The sequence below is a fragment of the Leptosomus discolor genome, chromosome Z (assembly GCF_034619465.1).
Source record: "Leptosomus discolor isolate bLepDis1 chromosome Z, bLepDis1.hap2, whole genome shotgun sequence".
In the NCBI taxonomy this organism is placed as follows: Eukaryota; Metazoa; Chordata; class Aves; order Leptosomiformes; family Leptosomidae; genus Leptosomus; species Leptosomus discolor.
Genome location: NC_141419.1, coordinates 1413620 through 1437231, shown reverse-complemented (window position 1 = coordinate 1437231; position 23612 = coordinate 1413620). Strand labels below are relative to the sequence as shown.

At 47.8% G+C, this 23612-nt stretch overlaps 1 protein-coding gene across 2 annotated transcripts in view; it reads left to right on the top strand.

The window, feature by feature from the left end:
- Positions 1-23612, top strand: part of HIVEP3 (HIVEP zinc finger 3) — a 63779-nt gene that overhangs the window by 10097 nt on the left and 30070 nt on the right. The gene's annotated exons all lie outside the window — the stretch shown is intronic.

Genomic DNA, 23612 nt, shown 5'->3' with positions numbered 1-23612 from the left:
TAGCAGGATTCTTCAGTTCTGCTCTTGCCATTGGGTGGTCTTGTTTTTTGTGTGTTAGAAAAAAGCTTTAATTAGCCAGTGGTTGTGGTTTTCTGCTGTTACCAGTTGACGTTTGCTTTTATTTTAAAATATTTCATTAGCAGATGATCAAACTAGCTAACCAAAAGAGTAAAATAGTGCTTTGGGGAAGGAAACCTACTTGTTTGTTCAGGAGAACTCGCCTCTCACCCAGACGTAGGCACCACGCGTCCAGCTCAGGTTTAGATACATGTTGGCAGCGAGTGGTGAATGCAAAGAGCTAAAGTAGGGGCAACCTGTAATGGTTATGACCTGAAGTGATTTAGGGAGGGAGCCAGGGAATGGCAAGAAAGCAACAGACTGAGAAATACGATGGGCTCGGTATGTTGCCGTCACCCTCTTGTAGCAGGTAGGAGCCACGGGACTCACCGAGCACCAGGTTTTATTGCACGTGAGAAGCCTCCAATTCCCTCAACGGGGCTGCCCCAGAGCTGCGGCCGTTCCAGGGCGACCCTTGGGCAGGAGGGTACCAATCCTAGGTGTGACTGAAGAGGCTAAGCATTAACGTGAACGAAAGTCACCCTGCCCCTCGCCGAGCAGCTCTGTGGGGGGTTTTTGGGGAGAGCTGCGGGGGCGCTGGGTGCTGGCTGCTCCTCGGCTGCCCCCGCCGAGGCAAGCTGCGTCTCCACGCCCCTGCGCTCACGCGGGGAGGCTGTCTGCGTCCCCCAGCCCGGCACAACGGATGCGGAGTCACATTTTCTACAAGACAGACAGAAAATAAAGCAACTTTTCCAACATGTTCTGTGCAAGGCAGCATCAGGGAATGTATTAGTCATCCTGAACGTATGCTATGTTTTATTTTAAAGTTCCTGTAGCACTGACTTAAGGCAGCCGTCCTTCTGGATGTGAGACAGAATATAGTAGCTGTTTAATGCCAAGCACAGGCATCAATGTAACACGCCAGGTTGCAGAAATAACTTTTATACCTAAATTACATGGCGTGCACGCTGCTAAGAGGTCGGGCAGGACAGGCTGTTCTTCCGAGGTGCTCGGTGCCGACCTGGTGGTCCGTGGCTGGTTCCCGCAAGGTTTCTGATGTCAGGTTGTTCAGCCTCAGCAGCTCGCGTGTGCGAGGATATTTTCTTGCGGTGAAGGAACGAGCCTGCAGATAAATCCGCAGGGTGCCTGGTGCTTTGTGCAAGATACTAAATGGATCAGACCCCTTTCCTGGCCATCTCTTGAAAATATTTTACAAAAAGTGCATCCATTCTCAAGACATTATTTCACCGTCTTTTTTTTTTTTTTTTTCCCCATAAAAATTTCCTCCTTGTCTCATTTTTCCCCTTATTTATTGGTTTCACATGGTCTGCTGCTGGCTAGACCCATCCTTCCAGTGGGATGAAGTTGGTTTCAAATCTTCTGGAGCCATCTCGTGCTTTCTTGACTCAACCAAGGAGCGAGATTATAAAAAAATTAAAGTGTTCCCACAAAAGGTGAACTTGCTGCAGCTCTTTTAGCTCCTTCTTCTCCTCAGCTTTTATTTATTCAGAGCTCTTGCCTTTCTCATTGCCATTTTCAACACTTGCTTTTCCCTCTTTACAGTCTTCTGGCTTCCCCAGTGCCATAGCTGCCTTTCCCCCATTGCTACGTTGCTTATAGCACTGCCAGGGCCAGCTCTGCTACCCTCCTGCTGCTGTCCAGCCTGGGGGCTAGAACAGCATTTCTTGGCTTCAGAGAAGACCAGAAAAGCCAGATTTCCTACTTCTTCCATACCCACTGCCCATTTTTAAGGAACAAACCGATGAACCTGCCAGAGGCTCTCAGAGTGTGCAGGGCCGCCTGGCTTCCCTTGCAAAGTCTCTCTCGTTTGAAGAGGTCTCCCCCCTAGCCGTGAGCGTGGATGGTCGCTTTGCTTGTGTTTATCCACTGGGAAGTGTTTTGGAAACAGCAGCTTGCCAATTCCTGGAGCTTTGAGGTACCTTCTTGCCTGGGTTTAGGGTCAAGGCTCAGTAATGCCATGCATGGCGTATGCTCGGGCTCAGTTTCTTCCCTCATCACTCTTTCCGTGGAGGATGTCTATCGGCCCCTGTGGTGCCATCTCAGGACGTGGAGAAGCAGCCACTGGGGATGTCGAGAGGACCTGGGTGGTGGAGGTGTTCAGCTCCCGTTGAGTTACCCAGCATCTACTACCTCCCTTGGCTCCCTGTGAAGAAGAGGACCTTCAGTCCGTTTGTATTGCATCTCTGGTTTCTCGGGGACCGCAGGAGGGACATGCGTGGTTCTGCCTTGACTTCTCCACAGTTAACTGTAGGTGGAATCCACAGAGTTTTCTGTTTGGCTCCTGTTTAAAGAACAAATTCCTCTTAGAGAGCAAGTTTTAAGACTACTCCATGGGTAGTTTCACCAGTGGCTTTTTACTTGCAGTCCTGAAATTTTGTAAGACTGGATATACCTCCGTTGCAACCAGGGCTCACCCCCTGCCCCATGAACACACCCCACGCACTGGACTGCGAAAGAGCTGGGAGTCGTTTAACAGCCCACACGCAGGCTGGAGGCTGCGCAGTCTTGTTAGGTTGTGTTTGGGAGAACCCTGCCCTTAAGCAGCCAGGGCAATGTTTGTAGTCCTGAAGGAGCTAATATAAATATCCACTGGACTTGTCCTGAGGGATATCGCGGTGGTTTTGAGCAGTGAAAATGATCTTTGAAGGTCAAGCTGGCCAGCACTGCTTCAGGAGGTGCCGTGATTCTTGGTGGCTCTGTGTCACCTTCATCAATCCACTCTGGTACTTTGGAGGCACCGGGCCCATTCTGAAATCTTACATCATGAAACTGTAGATTAGTATCGACCTGATTTGAGAGCGGGGTTTGTGATGGTATCATGGTCTTGTCAGGGAAATGTTGCCTGTTTACTGTGCATTAGCATTGCCATGATGAAACCTGATAGTAGAGGGGTAGTTGCAGTCAATACACGTTCTTCTCTTTCAAAGCCAAACTCTCTGTGCTTTTATGGGGCCCATCTCTTGGCTTATTGCACTGCTTGATTGCAACGAGTAGGGAAAGCAATACAGATAGGTTACAGAAGGTTAAAGACTACTAACCTTAACTGACATCCCCAAACCAGTGTTGTGTGAAACGAAAACTGTGTCAAAAGGAAGGCTCTGTTTGTAAAGCTGTTCCCCCTTTTTTCCCCTCTTTAGGGAAAAAAAAAAAATCTTATGGCTGCAACCATATGGCTCCCTTGAGCCTGGGTGAAGCCCCTTTTGCCTAGTACAGTACAAGAAACTGGGAGATGGTGTAAGGTTTGACCGTTGTTCCCTAGAGATCCCCAGGGCCGGAGGGGTGGAGGCTGTTGGGTCGCACCGCCCTTTGTCTCCGTGCTGCAGGGCTGCTCGTGGGATTTTGGGCAGGCAGGAAGGTGATGGAGCCGTACGTCTTAGCCTGTCTAGTGAGAGACTTTCCCCTGGGTTGAAGGAAGATGAAGAAGCCTTGGGACTGTTTTATCAGACTTGAACACGATGGCTAATTAGTGGATGCATAAGGAAAAAAAAGCCAGCCTTTGGGGGACCCGTTAGCTGTATGCAAACCTCCCTTCCCCCAGCTCTCTTCCCACTTCTTGCCGTTGTGGACTCACTGGGATCTGTGGTTGGCTTCTCCGGGGTGATCTCACTCCATCTCTATGACCGGCCACAGAAACTGCAGCTCCCACCACCCGCTGACACACACCTCATGGAAAATCCCTGGCACAGCAATGTGAGAGTTTTATTACCCTGGAGAAAGCCTCTCTGTTAAACGAGCAAAGTTTCTCAGCCTGTAACTCCAAACCCCTGCATCGGGCCCGGTTCGTTCAGGGGATTTCCTCTGCTGCTCAGATGAGTTCTAAGAATTCACCACGTTTGTTCTGAAAGGAGCCATTGCTCCCAAAGACGCCGACTGAAGCACACACGTTAGCAGCAAAGGAGGAATCTGAGGAAGCTCGGGTCTGCGGCGCACGCAGCTGCCACGTGCGCCAGCGTGGGCTGGTGGCCGGTGCTCCTTCGTTTACCTGCCAGCCTGCTTGAATCCTGGAAGTGAACTCACTTCACAGCCCCAGGGCGGTGCCTCACATAGGTGCACATCTCTGCAAAGCGGGGCTGGTGTTAAATACTGATATTTTACTCTGTTGCTAGATATAAGCAACGAATTCCTGTCATTTGCATTTTTAAGTGAACGGGGTTTTCCTTCGCTTGGTGCGGGAGGGAGGGATTGGTGTTAAAAATGTTCTGTTAGGGCTAGCGGTGCCAGACTGACCGCTCGGCGTTAATTGGAGCATCTTGTGGGGTTTGGTTGCTGGATTTTCCCTGTCTTGAGCAGCGCTGAGCAGGCGCTGCTGTGCTCCGTTTGGGCAGCCCTGTGGCTGCGCAGCCCTTGGGCAAATCTGGTCCTGCGTGTGTCAAGCTGCTCTCTGAAACACGATTTTAAAGTCTCGGGTATCAGCTTGTGCACAGGTGTTTGTCCTGCTTCTGTAAAGGACCTTTTTGGAAAAAAAAAAGTGTTTCTCAATATGCGGAATTTTCTGTTTATTTCTCAGATAGGACTTTACAACAAATGGGGAGGAGAGCTTTGATGCCACTGGCTTTGAGACGACCAGCGACAGCCGTATTGCCTAGGCAGATCTGAAAACTATTAACCAGCTTGTGTCGGGGGTGCTGGAAGCAGGGAAGAGCATACCCTGATGTTGTTAATGCTCGTATGAAAAAAGACACGTCGTGTCAGATGCTGGCAGCTCTCCAGGAATCCCCCCCAAAGTAGCCAGTCTCCATGTCCCTCTAAGAGGGTGGCTTTCTGGTTTTGGGCATAGCCCAAAGGGTCAGGATGCTTACACCCGCCAGGATCCATCCTCGTGGGTGCTGGGGCTGCACTGTGCTCCATATGGGGGGAAGGACAAGCCTCATTCCTCATGCCCATTACAAGAACATAAGGTCTCTTTTGAGCACCATACGTTGACATGCTATCTTTTTTTTTTTTTTTCATAGCACAAGCAAAGCACATTTTCTGCTTAAAAAGCTAACAATCCAAAGGAGACAAGACACAGGGTGGCAATTTAAGGAAGGACGGATTTGTGAATTTTACCGAAGCTGACAAGATGAAAGGAGAAATTGTTTGAAGAGACAGGTTTGCAGGCAGGCAGTGAGAAAGGCTGCTTGAAAGATGCGTTCAGGAACAGCAGCGGAGAAAAATAGCAACTAGAGAAAAAATATTTTCAAAATGAAAGGAATATATATGCTTTTTGCTTTGAAAATGATTGCATTCTTACATTCAATTATACTTAAAAGCTAATATGAAGAAAAGGTTCGATTTGACTTGTAGCAAATGCTTTTGTCCCCCCATAATATGTCTTCATGAAAATTTGGGTGTTTTTTCTATTTTGGGGATTAATTAAAAAAGAAAAAAATCTTCCCCTGGTAACTCAGGGGGCAGCCAAACTAAAAAGTCCGTTCTTTTCAGTGGTCTGTTCAGGAAACTCAAGGAGCAGCGAGGTAGATGGCAGAGAACAGCGCGCGGAAGAGAGGGAAGGTGAGGAGTTTGCAGGTGGAGTCAGTGCAGAAACCAGCGACACAAAGGCGTAACGTGCTTGACGCCAACTTGAGGCACCTCAGCCTGTTTGCTTGCTGCGAGCCCCTGCTGAGATGGGTTAGATAAGAGCCGGTGTGTCTGGGAGAGCTGACAGCTTTCCTTTCGGAGGAAGAGTGTGGGACGGCTCTGTAAGAGCGCCAGTTCCCAAACCTGCCACTCAGCAGATGGTGCTGCATGCCAAGAGCTCTTGTATAAGTAACCTTGTATAAGAGAGGAGTAACCTCGGGAGATTAACTTTAAACCAGGTTATTAATTTCTGTTGGGGGCAGCTTCTGGTTGTGTAGCCACTAAAGTTCACGCAAGACCCCAAATGCATCTTTGGGACAGAGCTCAGGGCTTGAAGCATTTGATATTTTCCTTGCTTTTATGGCTGTGCATGCAACCTGTGAGATGATACGTTCCCTGAACGTTTCTGAAGGGTCTGTGCAAGGCAAATCAGCATCATTCACATTCGGTCTGCCCTTTGCTACCGCCTCTGGTTTCCCCTTATGGCTGCAGGTACAAAAAACCCCACTAAATCCTGCATGTGTTTCGGTCAGCTAAGCGTGGCCCCACTCTCCGTTGCCATCCCAGCCCTGATCCAGCTGGGTGAAAAAATACTTGCAGCACAGGGAGCCCTGAGCTCTTCATGCTCCGGGTGCGGTGAGGACTGGCCATCCCTGCGCCACCTCCATCTTGGCTCCAAAATGCAGGATGTCCCCGTGTGCCTACTTGGAGCTTTCCTTTCATCCCAGCTGTGTTTGTGCTGAGCAGTTCCTGAACAGACTGTTCCCTGGCCTGAGCATAGCCCGGATACAGCGAATGGTGGTGGTTAGAGCAGAGAAGTGTGACTTGGGGATGGTGGACTCGTGACTCGCTGTGACTCTTGGATAAGTCATTCTCCTCTCTGCACTTCAGTTTCCTTGTTTGTGAGAGGGGACACACAAACTCACCTACTGCTAACTTTGAGTATATTACGCCTTTAAAATGTCTTAATATCCCTCAGTGGGAATTGTGAATGTTTCCTGTCCTGAGTATCTCGTCACTTCACTTGACAAATTCTGCAGCTTATTCCTCTTTTCCCAGGAAATTTGACAAACACAGAAGGATTTAGTCTAGATTGTTGTCTGGTTTTCTTTATTATTTTTCCTAAATTATTTTTGCCTGTACAGCCAGCCCGCTTTCTTGACACGTCCTGCTGGCAGGCGCTTGTAATGCAGCTTGATGCTAATTTCCCACAGCCAATTATTAAAAAATGTTATCTCCAGTTTCCTGTCTGACCTTGTGTGGGATGCTCAACTTTCTGCAGGGATTTCTTTCCTCCTGAGTAAAGATCCCCATCAGCATCCAGCCAGCCAGCCCATGGGCTTCTCCAGTGTGACGTGGGTATGGTGGGACAGTGGCTGAGGGTGGTCCTTGGGTGGAGGATGGTGCGCTTCCTGAGCTCAGCATTCCCAGTAGGGTTTTCTCAGCCTCTTCTTCCACTCGCCATGACATTTATCTTCTCTGTGTTACACAAAGACAGGAATTCCCATTTGCTTTCAGCTCAAATCATGAAAAACACAGACTTAATAAAGAGTATCAAGCAAGAAAATGCCTGGGGTACCTGGCTAGGGCAAACCTGCCTCGCTAGCACTGTGCTGTATCTTACTTGGGCAATGAAGAGTGCTCCAGCTGTCAGGCTTGTCAGTCTCTTGTTGCAGCACTGAATGAATTGAAGATCTACTAGTAATTGCATTTGTTCTAGCAATTACTTTGCTTTTGTAGATCGAAGGATCAGTCCAGGTAGATATCAAGAAGCAGCCCCTGTTCTGCAGGCTCTGAGACTGACAAGCAAGTGGGTTCCTGGGGTAGGACAGAGCATGATTTTCCTTCCTCCTTCAGTGGAAAGATGAGTTCAGATCACTGCAAGCAAAGAGGCAGAAAGGGAGCATGGCCTTGCTTGGGGTATCTCTTCCATGCCCTGCCAGAGCCCTGTGACCCCGGAGATCACCCTGCCTCTCACCGTCCCCGTCATCCCTTTGCAAAAACGGGGGCAAAGTCGAGGGTGGCAATAGCGGGTGCTTCGGTTTTAGACTCTTGTCTCTCCTTGGGGCTGGTTAGACCATTGCACAAGTCTGCAGCATTGCCTCTGCCCTGGACTATAGGTGCAACTTCGTCTCGTTTCTGAGACCGGGGTTTGCTCGTGGAACCCTGCGTACGCTGCTCCGGAGTCGTTGTCTGCAGTGAGGGCACGAAGCGTGTGGGGTCTGAGAGGGGAAGATAAACAGGAGGAAGATGACCCTGCCATCGCAGGTGGGGAGAGTCTGAGGATGTAAGCTGTGTGCCGGCACGCCTTTGATCCTGAAGAGTTACAAAGCAAAATGGACAAACAGCGTTCAGGGCAAACAGCGCCGGTGGGTGTTAGAGGGCTGTTGGCAGAGCAGAGCTGTGCATGAGAGGTGGGGGAAAACGCAACATCTAAGAGCAGATGAAGGGACACACCAGAGCATTTCACAGTGCCTTGATCACACAGGCAGGGGGAAGCCAGTGGAAAGGAAGAGTGGGGTTTGATCAGGCAGACAGTTTTGGCAGCTGAACAGGGATGGAGAGAGGTAGAAATCGGTTAGAAGGTAAGAGACTGCAATTATCCAAGCAGGAGAGGGTGAGGCTGGGAGACCTGAGCTCTCATAACAAAGAGGGAGGGTGTGGGATGGAGAGAAAAATGGTACAAGTTGCTGCCAGTAAAGAAGTGGAAAGGGAAGATGCGGGTCAGAGATGATCTCAGGACAGGGAAGATGACATACAGGAACGGGTGCATGCAGGTGCCAAGTTAACAACACTCGTGTGTGTGTGCGTTTCCAAGGTTGTATGTGCCCTCATTCTCGTAAGAGTAAGCATTTTTTTGCTGTTTAATAAAAGGCAGGCTGGACACTTTCCTTTGTCAGGGGTTTGAAAATGATAATGTAAAAGAATCTGTGTGAAGTCCTGAAGTCAGTCTGTGATCACCTGTGATCCTCCTGCATCTTGGCTTCACAGGCATGACACAATGTCTTATTCTGAGCCGCCGTTTGATATGGGCCAAATGTCTGGAATAATAAGCTCTCCCTGTTAGCAGACTGTTTCTGGGCTTGTGGCAAACATCAAGATTATAGGGTTTTCGCTTTATGGATTCAGTGACACAATCTCTGCAATTAATTTGGTGGAAAATTTGAGAAGGCAAACGTTTTTACCAGGTTTACTTAGGATTAGCCAGTTCTTAACATCTGCATATCTAGGCAGCCTGTCCTATAAAGAAATGTAATTTATAGAAGCCCTTTAATACATTCCAAGTACTGTGCAATCAATTAGAAACCTGATGTTCGAACAGACAGACCCAGAGTCAATCCATATTCCACTAGGTAAATGGCAGGAAGATGACTCTGAGAATGTAATTCTGAACTGGCTTTTTGAGACTTCCTTTTCTGTCCCTTTCTAAATGATGAAAACATTACTTTTGAAGAGACAGGTCTCTTTTCAAGGCAGAGATTAATCTGATTCCTGTTTGATGGTCTTCGTTTTTGGTTTGGTTTTTTGTTTGTTTTGCTTTGGTTTTTTGGTTGGTTGTTGTTGGGTTTTTTTATCTTCCCAAGTGTAGCAGTTGATTTTCAATTCTCTGTAGTATCAACTACCAGATAATCCTGGTGATGACAGATGGGATGTGAAATTCTTGGGAACATTCTGCATGATAGAAATGATAGAGGTCTGAAAGTAAAGTGTGCCTAAATTGTATTTTCAAAAAATGACATGGATTTGGGAGCATGTACCCTATGAAATCCGTCCACTGACTAGATATTTCACCTGGAGAGGGACAATGTCCCTGAGACTGGGTATTAATCACTCCCCGCTCCCTGTTTGGATTCCAAATTTTACTTTTGGAAAAGTTTTACTTTTTTTGCATAATTTGGAAGTGAGCACACGAGTCATACTGATGGTGAGAATGCTTGTAAGAACCGAGTAAAGCCCGTTACATCCTGAAGCAGGGCGACTGCGAGAGCCAGACCGTACACTTCAGAAAGATTTTCCAGTTCTTCCCAGTTTGTTGCTGGAAGGAGAGCAGCTTAGCTTGTGTGCTTTGTCCTGATATAGCCCATGATGTAACTGGATCTCTGAGCGTTATGAATATCATCGTTCATCTGCAGAGCCGAGGGAGGTGCAATGCCGTGGAAGGAAGGTGAGATCATTCCTCCTCGTGGGACACCGCTGGGCTTGCTCGAGCGGGGAGAGGTTGGAGAGGCTGTGGAACGTGGCAGGAGCAGATGGAAAGAAGACCAGTGGGACCAGAGGGAACGGGCAGAGTCTGCTGCTGCCAGAAAGCCAGCTGTGAGGATGTGGTGGGCAGGGCTGCATATAAACTTTTTTTTTAAAATATTCCATCTTCCCAAGTTGCTTTTCGGTATTTAAAAGTGCTTCCAGGTTTTTTATGATAAAGCCTGTTTACCTACTTCTTAGTTTTAGTCTTTTTTGGAGGAGGAGCTCACCAGGGGCGTGGTGCAGGCAGATGCATCTTAAACCCATAGCCAGTCTGAGCCCCATGGTCTCTGGATCATGAAGTGCTATAAGGCAGCTGCCAGCCCAGCTCAGTTTCTCCAGGATGGAGGAGTGGGAAAAGCTGTGATTACTCAATGCAAGTGTTTAAAGTCATCTCCCTGTCCTGGAGGACCTGCTGCTGCTCAGGCAGTTACACAGAATGAGTTGAATGAAAAGGGGAGGTGGGATGCAGTGTCCCTCTTTGGAACCCTGTGAGAAATTCATGCGTAGGTGTTGACCACTCTGAATCCAGAGGGGCTGTAACTGCATGCTTCTTTGTGTGTAGAACCTCAGACAAAAGGCAATGTGACCTAATAAGATATTTTTGATGCTTTGTTTTGCTGCTTCTGCTGGTGTAGAGATAAGACTGAAGAATTACAAGATGTTTAAAAACTGGAAGCAGGGGAGATTAGAGATTACAGGGTCTTGGCTAACTCTCCTGATGTTGTTCACCCAGCATCTGTGCACGGTGGTTTGGTTTCTTAGAAGTTCATGTGTTTCTGAATGCTTGGGTGCTCTTGTCTCTAAACTTTGTTCAGAACTAATGGTATGTCAAACATAGGGGAGTAATCAGATGCATGTAGCCGAGTTTTTATGAACCTTTCTGTTTGTGGGGTGCTTTGGCTTCTTTTAGACTCCGGACATGATTGAACTCGTTTGTGTAACTCTTGGTTGGGTTAGCAGCACAGTAGCGGCACTTTCAAAGAGCAAATACTTCTTGCAGATGTTTTAGATCAGCAGTTAAACCAGTGGTTTTCAATGTTTGTGAGTTTTTTGCCATTCTTATTTAAACAATTTGATGGCAGAATTATGTGGTTTTCAAGGTTGTGAGAGGCTGAGCACTTACGCAGCTCTTCTGAGGTTCAGCTGTGTGTATTTCAGTCCCCTTATGAGACCAAAGAGCGCTTCCAAGCGCGGGGTTATCTGCAAAGTGTTGGTCTGAAGTGTGCCAGAGCAGCCTGTGCCTGCAAGCTGGTTTTGATAAAATAAGAACCTTTCCCAAATGCGAACTGAGCAAAGACCCTCATTACTAAAAATCCAGCCCTCAGCTTGGCAGGAGAGCTGCTGCGGGGTGGAAGACCTGGAGGCTTTCAGGTACCTGGAGTTGGTCACTGGGGAGGGACGCCGTGCTGCACGAGGTCCCCGCGGCGGGTGCCATGGGGGTGTGGTGCTGCTGCAGAATTGCAGGAGAGGAGAGAGACCCGTGGGGAGCTGAGGCTGAAGATTGCGCCGTTTTCCCCAAGGATTCAAACAGGCCAAGTAACGTTTGGTGTGTGCTTACTCAGGCAGTGTACAATGCAGGGGGGGAGGTCGGGTTTTTTTGCATGGATCCGTTATTGCCTTGGTTTGTGGATATTTTCCTTCTTTCCCAAAATGGTATAATGTTGAGAACTGCAGTGAGATCTTCTGTATATGTGGGATTGGGATTGCAGGGTCACAGTAGAAATAAAGGACAGTTTGTTGTTGTGGATGGCGTTGAGTTTTAGAGCTGAAAATGCTAGTTTTGCTGGAAAATATCATTAATAATGATTTATTATGAATTCAGCACTTCACTTCTTGAATCTGGAGTTGAATTTGTTGAAGTGAAAGTGGAGCTGTCACTCAAAGAAGGGCTTAATCTTCTGAGGTGGTGAGAAATGGGCAGAGCTCGTTGCAGTCGTTAAGAGCTGTGGGTACCGGTGCCTGTGCAAATTGACCTTCATGTGGCTGTCACTATGAGCTTAATACGCTCACTCGCAGCGTCCGAGAAAGAAAACGGTGGCCCTGGTGCACGCTGGCACCATCAACGCTGACGGTAAATTCGGGAAGTGATGGTACGTGGCAAAGGGCACTTGGAGGTGGCAGCAGCCTAAGAAAACAGAAGAGCTCTGGGAGGTGCCAGTCCTGTACGGTGAACGTTTGCAGGCTGCAGCTCGACTTTACCAGCCCAGAAAGTCACGGTGATTTCTGACCCCGCACCGCTGGGCCACGGTGCATCGCTGTTGTGCGGCACAGCAGCTCCCCGGGGCGCCTCGGCATGAAACACGCCCGGGTGTCTCTGCTGACGCGCAGGGAGGTTTTATTTCTTGCAGAGCAGCGAGTTTAAAGGGTTTCTAAGCCTGCCCTCACCCCACCCTGCCCTCCTTCAGAAGAGGACTTCATGGCCCTCCTTCCCCTGCACAGCCCAGAAAGGCTGGAGAGCAGAGGACGTGTCAGCAGTAACGGCGGCCGGTTGTTTTTGCGCAGACAGGCTTTGAGGCCTTCCCGCCGTCTCTCACGAAGCGTGGGTCGTGTCACCAGACCCGCCGAAGCCTCCGACAGCTGAGGTCACATCTGGAGCAGCGGGTTCGTGAACTGTGCCTGGGATCAGATGGCTCCAAGTTCCTCTGCAGATGGGCCCGTCAAGGGAACTCCCAGCTGGATGGTGATCCCGCGGGCGCTGGTGGTTGTTGGCAGCCTCCTACCACTCGATGTTTATCTAAGAGAGGGGAAGATGAGTGGTTTTGAGGAGGAGTCACCTCGGATTCTTGCAGGGTTTAGTGTCGTCTCGTCTTCGGATAGCAGCACGTTTTCCAGCAGAGTCTGAACTGGAAGCAAGCCGCATGTCCCGTATGAAGATGTGTACATGAGAGACCCCCAGAAGGCTGAGTGTCCCTCCCTAGCTTGGGAAAAGCGCCATAATCGTAGGATAAGCAAGGATGGCTGGCTTTGTAGCTTTCTGGAGATAAAAATGAATATATTTTGGTCTCAGCAAAACTGAGCATGATGTATTGGTACATTTGACAGACTCCCTTGCACACATGCGAAATACAGAGAGAAAGAATTCTGGGCAGGGATTTATGTGATGTGTCAATCTTTTTATTTGAAATGAAAACATCCTGAACTGTTAGTGCAGAAAAGGATTTCCTGAAATACATGGAGAATGGTCTTTACTCCCCTGGGTGTAACACATTCTGGGTAGGCTGGATCTGGTCTGCAAGCCCTGTGCTGTTGAGCTTGTCAAGGCCTACTTCCAGGAGGCAGCTCATCTTGAAGAAGGGTCCAGAGATCTCTTTCTCATTCCCTGGGGGTTATTCTGGCTCCCTGCACCCCGGCCCTTCTGCTGGGTGGGCGACATCTCCAGTGGCAGGAAAGGGCTGGAAGCTGCTTGCCTTGGTTGTCACGTACCTGATCCCCCTGTGGAAAGGCAGCACGGGTGATGCAGCCTGACTTTGTTCTTCTCTGATGAACATGTGCAAAACCGGCAGCTGTAAATAGGATGATGCCCCCAGAGTGTTCCTGCCTATGGAGTATTCCTGTCTGCACGGCTAATCTGGCCTGGGCAGGCAGCTTGGAGATGGCTGAGGTGAAATGAGGGGAATCCTGCCCTGAGCATTAGCTCAAGTTCAACCTGGAAAAAAATGGTGTGCTGCAGGTTCTCCATCCTCAGCACCTTTGCATGACTGCACTCGACAGCACCACCTTCCCTCTGCTAGCTGGGGGAGTTCCCTCTGTGCAGGGCTTTTCCTTGGTACGCTCGGGCCTTGCTTGCACTTTACCAACTCTTCATGCACAACTCTTGAATACGACCTTTCTTGTCCATATGTGGAAACAAAATTCGTCAGATGCTCATGCAATTCCTTTGCTGTGTCCTATACTGCATGCTGACAGTGGTGATCTGGGTCTGTCTCAGTCCATTTTGGAAAATGGAAGGAAAAAGTAATTTCCCTAGTGCTTTGTCCACGTGGAGCCCCCTTTGCACCCCCTTGCACTGCCTGCTCACTCCCTATCACGCCAGGCACAAGCTGGTGTCACTAACGAGGCTCTCCACAGCTCATCACCACCCTGCCTGTTGTCTCTTTTTGATTACAAAAACGTCATCTCCTGCCTCTGAATCGTGACAACGCTTTCCACTCCCCATGTATTAGGTTTGCAAACCTATCTTCCCTGCTGGAAAGAGCTCTCTGAAAACATCTGCCAACCTTCTTTTTCCTCCTTCGGCTCACCTCTACTCTTAAGATGTCTAGAGAAATGATGACAACGTTTAGGATGCTGTGCCAGGACATCCTAGGACATCACGCTGTCCAGTTGTTTTCCCATATCATCCACCCATGTCCATCTGCTGTGTCTTCATCTATCTTTGGGGCAGGAACTCTACAGGGTACAAAGGAGTTTTTTATTCTGTCTGCAGTGCCTGCGTGTTTTACTTGTAGGCACCACGTTAGGATGAACAACAGGGTTCCTGTCTTGGAAATTTCTCCTCTTTTAGGTGTGCAAGGTACTGGACCTGCAGCACTGGGGAGTAAAGTCACCGTGTGCAGAAGGGGGGCTGGCAGGGCTGAAGGGGACTCGTTCTGGCCCGGGCAGGGAAGCTAACGAGAGCAGCCAGTCTGCAGTGCGGAGACACAATCCACAGGAGCTCAGCTGCAATTACCAGCTTCTTTCTCTTATAAGCTCCCAGAAAACTGTCGCGCTGTGACAGCTTTCAGCCACTGCTGCTTTGGGCTGAATGTTGAAGTGAAAGCCCTTCAGTGTCATCAGCAGACCTTGGGGCTCTTAGGGGACCTTTTTTGAATATCTATTACTTTGCCCTGTTTAAACACTGCCCCCCTCCCCCAGACTTTATGATCATCAGCCATTTGCAGACACAAATACTGGCACGTTTTTCTCTGCTTGTGTTATCTCTGCGAGATTTCCATGGGAAACTTTCCAAGGAGGGATTATTTCACAGTCCCTTTCAACCCACAGGGGAGGTGGCCAGACCCATGGCATTTTCCATCAGCATCTTGGGAGCCGGTCTCCTCCTCCCACCAGCTCCACATTCTTCGGAGAGAAATCCACGCTGCCGGTGTGTCTCCGTGCTGGCGGTGGAGGGACTGCATCCCTGCCTGACTCGTTTCCCAGCTGCTTTGCTGCTTGTGTCTCTGATCTCACCCACGAGCGTGGCACAACGTCTGGGAACAGGCGGGCCAGCGCGATCCCGTGGCCCTTGCAGGAATGCGGGGGGTTGCGTTGCATCCTTGAAAAGTGAGGGCTCCCCGCTGGAGCGGTGAGACCTGCTTCGGCCGTCTGCGCCGAGTGATGGTCCCGTGAGAACCACTGCGCTACTGGGGCTTAGGAAAACATTTGTGTGTCATAGATCTGTTATCTGAAGTTGTAAAACGATATCTGTAGAAATGGTTTCTAAAACTAGCAGGATGTAAGTGAGACTATCTGTCGCTGTAGGATATTTAGGGACCTCTAAAAGAAATTACTGCAGGCATGCGCAGATACTGCTTAAGCTACAGAAGAGTGTGCTCTTGGCATAATTATTTTTATTATTATTGTAATCATTATACACTGAAATTTCTGCACAGCAATTATCTAATGCACCAGCTAAAAGCAGATGCCTAAGAGAGAGGCGGGGCTTTTTTTCCCAATTTATTTTTTTTTAAAAAATTCAGTTGCAGAAAAATGACCAGGAAAATAACATTATGGGTTTTCCAGACTTTTTCCTCAGCAATTGTGGTATCTAATGTGTTTCTGTTCCAAGTTAAAAGATGAAGGGTTTTGAACTGTAGGCCCTGCAAGCACAACTTTGTCTCTGCTCGTCTCCTCACACATCATCACGGGTAATGAAGGCTCTACCCCTGGTTACCCTTGTGCTGCCCTGTTTCCTTCAGTCGCTTTGTGCGTGTGATTGGAGCTGCCGAAGTCATTGCATTGATTATGTGCAAGAGAGAACAGGATCCAGCTCCCTCTCTCCGGGCTGCCTTGGTTTTTGCAGCAGTAGCAGAAGAGGGAAATGGCAAACTGTTTTTGGCTGCTGAAGTCAGAAATTCTGACTCTGGAGATGCCCTGGGGAGGAGCAGTGAGATGGGAAGGCGCGCTTTCAGAGGCCCTCCTCACCCCGCAGTGAGCGGCCCTGGAAAGCCACGGGGCGGTTGAAACTTTGCTGAGGTTGCATGGCTGACAGAGGATGGTCCTTCGGGTTGTGTGATTTTGTATAGGCGTGGGAAGAGTAGTCACAGAACTCTTTTCGGAGTGCCTGGGCTGGAGGAGTGAGCTACCAAGCTGGCAAGGATTCAGTCGCTTGGTCAGCGATTCACCTACGATGCACAGACCCGGTTCGTGCCACGTGAAGCGAGCCTCGGCTCAGCGCTGCCTACAGCCCGTGTCCAGGCCCTCCCACCGCCTTGGGGGCAGGTTGGGTTGGGGACCACATTTGGGCTATAGAAGCACTAAAAGAGCATCCTGGTGTTCATAGATTCAGCAAGACTGATGACCTACTGCCTCCTGCCAGGTCTTTCACAACACAGGTCCTGCCCAGGGGGGGGTGATTCCTCATTGTCGTTAGATATGAGTAGCGCCTAAAATCTCCTCAACACACTAGTCCAGATGAGTGCCTGAGGACCAGGACGCTTCACTCCAGCTCATGGGGAATCTCTCACCTATCTAGAATTGGTCTGAAATTTGGTAGGACAAGACTTTCTTACGCAGTTCCTGGTGTTTCTTCTGTCCAATTCGACTGAGGGTATCTCAGGCCTCCTTGGGATTAGTCCTCGTTTTCTTGCTTGGCCTTGGCAGGAGACGGGAAACACAGAAAATGAGAAATTATTGAATCAGTTTTTGCAAATTGGTTTGTCTCGGATCCAGTTTGAAGGATGGATAAAGGCCGGGGACGAGTTGGAGACTTGAATTTCCTTGAAGCTTTTCTCTATCTACCGGAAAAACGTAGAGAATTTCATTAATAATTACAACCCCTAGGTCCTGTAGAGCAGAATGAGGGTTGACGGGATGGTCTACTTGCAGGCCATAATCTAAGCCAAATCCATTAGGCCCTCCAGGATGTCAAGATGTCATAATAACATAAGTGGCTTTGGGTATTTTGTCAGTGGCATTTATATCTGGAGATCAGAAATTCATCAGCCATCAATACCCAGTGGTGGTAAGGGCAAGAACAGACCAGAAAGTGATATTACTGAGCGTTTGTGTTACTAGAGGTTCTCAGATTGTCTTTACTGTGCTTTTGTATACAGTTCTGTTACCTTTGGGGAAACAAGGGACGAGGCAGCTGGACTTGCTTTTGTTTACTGTGTTTCAATATAGCCAGAGGCTTTTTGGCTTCCATGCTATAGAAATAAATCTAGTCTATTATTGTTATTTATTGTTATTAAGAGATTTCACTGGGGAGTTGGACCTCACTTAGGGAAGTGTCAGACTTGGTGGAACCGGTCTATTCCCCTCTGCCTTCCAGCAGCTGACGGTCGGCAGAGCCAAGGTGTGTAAGTCAGAAGAGTCAGCTGGCAGGAGACCCCCCCGGATCCTGTTCGCAAGGAGAGGTGCTCCCACATCTTGAGGTCAGCCGCAGGTTAGCCCAGGGAAGTGCGTGCTGCCAGAAACCTTGAAGGACTCGGCTGATGATGCCAGTCCTGTCCATAGTGCCTTCTCACCCGAGTCTTTCTGAAGGGCTTGGACTCCAAAGGGGACCATTTCTCCTGAAAAAAACACTCTGCTGCTTCCAGCTCCCTGGCTTCTGCTGAAGCTTTGCTTGGGATTGGCAGTAGAGTTGTCTGGGTTGTCTTGTGAAGACATTTGGAAATCAAGCGTTTGTCTTGAAGAAGTTATTCCATAATGTGCAGGATATCAAGTTCATGTCCAAGATTCTTTGAAATCGAGGCACATCCTGTTATTTCAAAGTGTAACCAGGCCGCTGCTTGGATGGGGTTCGTGTTATTGTTAGTGGCAGGCAGTCTTAGATGTTCAGTTTTCGTTGTGCCAACAGTTCATGGATGGGTATTCATGTCGCTGGTGAAGAAGTGAATGAAATTCAATACTCCCTGCAGGGCTCTTGCTGGAGCTGCTGGAAGCCTTCTACGCTTGGAGGAGAAATGTTTGGGTTTCTATCGCTGAGTGACAAAAGGATGGGGATAAAACCGGTTCCTGAGCAGCACCCCCCTCCCAAGCCCCCCTACGCCTCCATTGAGAGCTGGGTGCTCCAGCCTTTCCATACAAACAAAACGTTCCCCAAGGAGAACTTCTCCAGTGTGTGATGATGGAGGCAGGGGAACTTGAAAGGAAGTTTTCTTTTCTTTCGCCATTCCTGTTGTTCTTACGGATTCCTCCGGCGATGCTCCCAAAGTCTGTCGCTGACTGAGCAATGGGAATGAAGCTACAGAGAGTCACTGTAAAATTGTCCTTGCCAAAATCTTTCAGAAAGTCTTTCAGAAATCAGATTATGTGTAAGGAAGATGCGCTGAAGCCCCACAAGACAACAAGAGGAAAACAGATGCGACAAAGCAGACATCCGTCAGGGAACGGGTTTAGTCTGAGCCTTTTTTGTGGCTCATTTGTACAGAAGAATCAGTCCTTCTTATTCTGTCTGTGCATTATCTTAGTAGTGATTAGCAGTACTAAAGCTGGCTGATACTGAAGGGAAGCGGGAAGTAACCAGTGATCCCTGATTGCAACCTTCTCTGAGAGAAAGGAGCAGCATCTCTATTGCTTGCAGCTCGCTTTTGAAATTTGCTCACGTGAGTCAGCTGCGCCAGAAAATCCTTCTTCATCTTGTGAAATACTTTACAAGTTTTACTCAAAGAAGAATGGCTGAAAAGTCTTTTCTCTCACTTGGAGTACTCAGGGGGTTTAAGCAGGTGGCCTGGCCAAGCGGTAAGGAAACACGGAAGATCCTGTAAGGCAGGACATCAGTTGCCATTAGCACCAGGGATGCAGCAATGAACAGGGGCACTTGGGCAGCAGAAGTGTCTACAAGTTGCTAATGCTATTAAAATACCAGGTTCTGTAGCTCTGACTGCAGTTCATGTCTCGTCCACTCTGATGAATGCCAAAAGACTCTTCATTGCCCATTTGAGCGATTAGAAATGTTCACAATAAAATGCATTTATTGATGTTAAAAAAAATAATGAAAATTTGGAAATGCCATATGACATTTCTTCCAAAGCTTGTCAACATTAAAAACAAAATCTAAAAGATCATCATCTAAGCTGTAGTCAGACCTGTAAGACTTACGGTTAAGTGGACGAACTTACATGTAGTATTTCCTAATTTCTAATTAATGGAATTTGCAACTTCAAGTGAAAATATATTTTGTTTTATTCTATGATTTATGTATACAGAGATTTTTTATTTGAAATTTATTCTGAAATTAGAAATAGTGCATGAGGCGAGGAGTCTTCAAGACACTTCAGTCCTGGGGCATGCCTGGTGTGCAGACTTGATCACGGCAGTCGACATCTCCGAGACGTGTCTAAGCCACAAAATGAAACCCGGTACAGAAGGGCCTCGAGCCTGGAGTGATTAAATCAGTCCGGTTTGGGGCAGGACTGATGGATTTACTTGCACCGAGCTCCAGCAGCGTGGGCAAACAGCCCCAGCCCGTCCGTGGCACGGGCGTGGAAACGCTGGTTCAGGCTGCGGTCACCTGAGCGGCGCAGAGGAACCGATCTCTGGCGTCGTTTCGGTGAAAGGTTCGAACTCGCGGCTGAGAAGCCATCGGGGTGTGAGTTCGGTCTGGTCAGTCCTTGCAGCTCCTGAGATCTTCTTTGCTTGGGCTGTGCATGCTGCAGCTCGTAGCTCTGCAGTGATGCTGGCAAGCAGGTTCTTTCTAGTGCGTGAAATAAGCTTGGGAGCCACGAATTAGCAGTGGGTGATGTTGATCTCACTCTCAGTTTCTTTGCTGCTTCTTGTCCCGCTTGGTGAAGGGTAAGGAGGCTTTCAATTGCGCCGTCCAGGCCCGGCAGTGTGGTACCCCCCTTCACAATCCTGCTGCAGAGGAGTAAAGAGTCACACGAGGAACGAGACACAGGGGGGCCAGGACAGGAGTGCCAAGCCCCAGAGCACTAGCAGAACACCACAGTGAAATTTCCCTTGTGTGGTGTTCGTCTTAATTACTATTTTTCACTATGTGCGGAAATTTGGCTTTTTTAACACAACAGTGTTATAGTCTAACAATGTACAGCGTGGCTTTTGCTTCTTTTTTTTTTTAACGAAGAAATGACCAACCTCATTAGGTATCAGCTTTGTAAGTCTCACCACAAAAGCAATTAGCATTCAGGCTGAGCATAAAGTATGTTTTCTACGTTAAAGACCTTGCAACATTGGCCGCTACGCTACAGATTTATTGTAAAAGCCAATAGATGGCTCTTTTTTTTTTTCCTGCCTGCCTACCAGTAATTCCAGTGACCGTGGATGGGGCAGCTCCATTTGTGGGTCAGTGATCTCTAAAAGCAGAGGAATTACTTGCAGAAGATTAAGCAATAACTGGATGAAACAATGTAAATATAATGTTGGACAGAACACTAGAAAAATTTCCAATGCAGCCTTCTGTTAAGTGTCAGTTGAGTTTGTTTCTCAAGTGAAATGATGAAATTCCACTTTTTAATAACTTAAAACTAAGCGATGTAACAATGGAGAGCATACAGGGGCAGCGGTGGTTTTTTCCTGTCCCTGTCCCCAAGACCCACTGGTGAGTTCCTTTGAGGTGTAAGTTGTAAATGGGATATTTATTCATTTCTAATAGGCTGGAGAACAAGAAGGCTTGTATCAGCTGTGGTGAGAGAAGAGAAAACGCATTTCTGTAACGTAGTCACTGGTTACTCACCTCATCCCAGGGCAGGAATATTAGGCTTTTTTCACCTTGACTCGTGTTAGGTAACTGGGGCCAGTCTGATAACAGCACTCCCCTGTGCTGCAGCTTAATGACATGGCATCTGGGTCAAAAATGGAGCAAGCAGAGCACCCTGAACTCCTCAGAACGGACAGGCGCTGTGCAGAGAGCTTGAGGAAGAGGCGACCGTGTCCGGGAGACAGGCGGCTTTAGGAAGAAATTCTCAAGAACTCAGTCTTCCAGACCAGAGGTGTGAGTGTCCTCTGTATACCCCAGTCAGACCAGGAGGGGATTGAAAACCAGAGGAAATTCATCCACAAATGGAATAAACTTTGAGTCACAGGAAAGTGTCACTCGAGAAAGCAGATTTTTTTTGCCAGAATATGGTTATTGAGAGACTCTACAGACTGTTACATCACAGATCTACGTAATTCTGTAGTGTGTGCGTTTCAGCAGTTAATAAATGGACTAACTAGAGAATGAAGTATTGGTAGTATTTAACCATGTAAGTAATAACTAGCTCAAATCAAGATCACTGTAAAGAATGGACTTGACTTTGAAAAGGACTGCATTTCTGCTGGGTTACTAAAAATTCTGCTTCTCAAACGAAAGTCAGCAAATGTGAAAAATGTTAATTAATAGTGGCAACCTTTCAGTAAATGGTGTAGAAAACAAGCTGCTTGAAATAAATGTGGAGGTGGATATAATGTGATGGCATCCGGCCTGAACAGCAAGGTGTTGGGCGTACCCTGAAAGCATGCTTTTGTCAAAAATGGGTGATTCTTTATACAGTCACACAGAAATGCAGCAGCCAAATGCATTTACGTTTATGCACGTCAGAAGCCAAATCCTGATGATGGGAATTTCTTTGAATGTTTCTAAGTGTGTTAAGACAAACTCTGGACTACACTGGTAGTGGCTTCAAAATAGAGGGGGGAGGGATAGGGATAGATCGCTCCTGGAGCTGACGGCCGTACAGAGCAGTGGGCAGAATGTGTTGATGCAGGCGCTTGCTTCTTGCTTTGGATATTTCCGTTCAACGTCCTCAATGCAGTTTGAAATAAGTCTTGAGTTGTAAGTGACTTCAATCCAAACCAGTTTCTTCAAGAATTTAATGATCTGTTTAGGACTAACAAGTGTTACAGACCCTGACTTGTCTCCAAAAATACAGGTACTGCAGGGAGTGCAGTCAGTGCTGAGAAACAAAGCACTGGGCTAACACTAAACACAGTCCTTCCTGCTTGGCAGGACAAGCAACAGAAGGACTAGAAGGTAGCCTGGAATTAAAACAGCAGTGGTATCACTCATAGCACTTAGAAAAATAGTTATAGAGAACTGTTTTGAGAACAAGAAGTATCTCTGTCAGACAAGAGTCACTTAGAGTCAGACAGAGTCATTAATGTCAGATTCTCTGCAAATTGTTTAATCAATTCTGATGAGGCGGAGGAGGAAGATAGGCGATTGAGACAGGTCATCTATGGGGATTTCCATGCTAGACTTTCTCCATGAATATTTTATGAATCAGCTGTATGACTTTGTGGCGGCTGTTTGGTGAGGGTTTTTTTGTGGTTTTTTTTTTTGTTTGTTTGTCTTTTGTTTAATCTGGTATTTTATTCCATTTGTATTTGCTCTTCAAAAGGGAAAGGTGGTGTTGGAGCAGTTCCCTGGGAACAGTGTGCGTGCTTACCCGGGTGGACTTTTGTATCGTGACCCAACCTGTCTGACTGGTTCTGGGGAAAAAAGCCCAGCCTTGCCTTGGCAGTCAGACGGCGTTAATTTGTTGGGATAACATCCAGGGGAATCTTCAGAAACGGGCCCAGAGCGGTGGAAGGCAGATGTGCTGTTTTGTGGTGCTGCTTCATGTCCCTGTCATTGCAAAACACTGCAGCAGCTAATGACTTTCTTTTTCCCTTCCTCTTTATGCCCCTGTGGTGGTGGGACGAGGTGTTTGGATTGCACGTGCTCTGCAGTAAGTGCTCGGCATCTTCTGGGGACAGGCACCCATGGGGCAGTCGTTAAACAAGTACGAGACCGTGGAAGTTTTGGCGTTACCTCTCTGCTCTTGCAATTGGATTTAATGGACGGGGAGCCCAGAAGGGACTAATTAGCCTGTGCACACAATCAATATAATTCCACGTTTCTTCATGCTTAGGTGGCTAAAGCTGGCCACCTGGCAGGGACGACGCGCGCACGTTCCACTGAAATCCTTTCACCTTGCAGCGAACGTACTTCTGTTTTTTCAGTCTGGTTTCATCTCTAATTGCATTTTAGTAATCAAACGCAGGTTTTCAGCTTGTATAAAGCAGCGTAGTGCTATTTACATTGATTTTTTTTTCTGAAATAGATGTGCCTTTATGATGGTTTGCAACAATTAAATGATTACAGCTTAGAGAGGATGAAGTTGTATAACAGCAGATAGAGCTGTAATGAGTATAACTGTAATTTTACTTCTAATAGACTAGAAGAGGCCTAATGCCACAACCCAAAATTGAATCAAGCTTTCACTCAAGCATAACATTTGGAGATGTAATATAAAACGGCACTGGTTTTGCAGTTTTGCATCCATATACAATATTTGCTGGTATTGTGCTTGCTCTGTGTTGGATGAATTTAACTGAAGGAAGTCCCATGGTCTGTCTCGGACATACCACACTGCTCGAGGGCCAGCCTCAGGATAGGGATCAGATACAGCTGTTGGTGAAGCAATCCTCCTGGTGCGGACCAGCTCAGCCATTCGCAATTCCTCTCGTCCCTGTAGCCCACAACACTTCTTCAATCAAAATAGGTTTTACTGGCAGAAAAATGCTAGTAAAAGCTTCTTGTGTGGGTTTTGGGTTGTTTATGCATATTTTCTGTATTGCTTTCACTCTGGCTGTTTGTCCACCTCTGG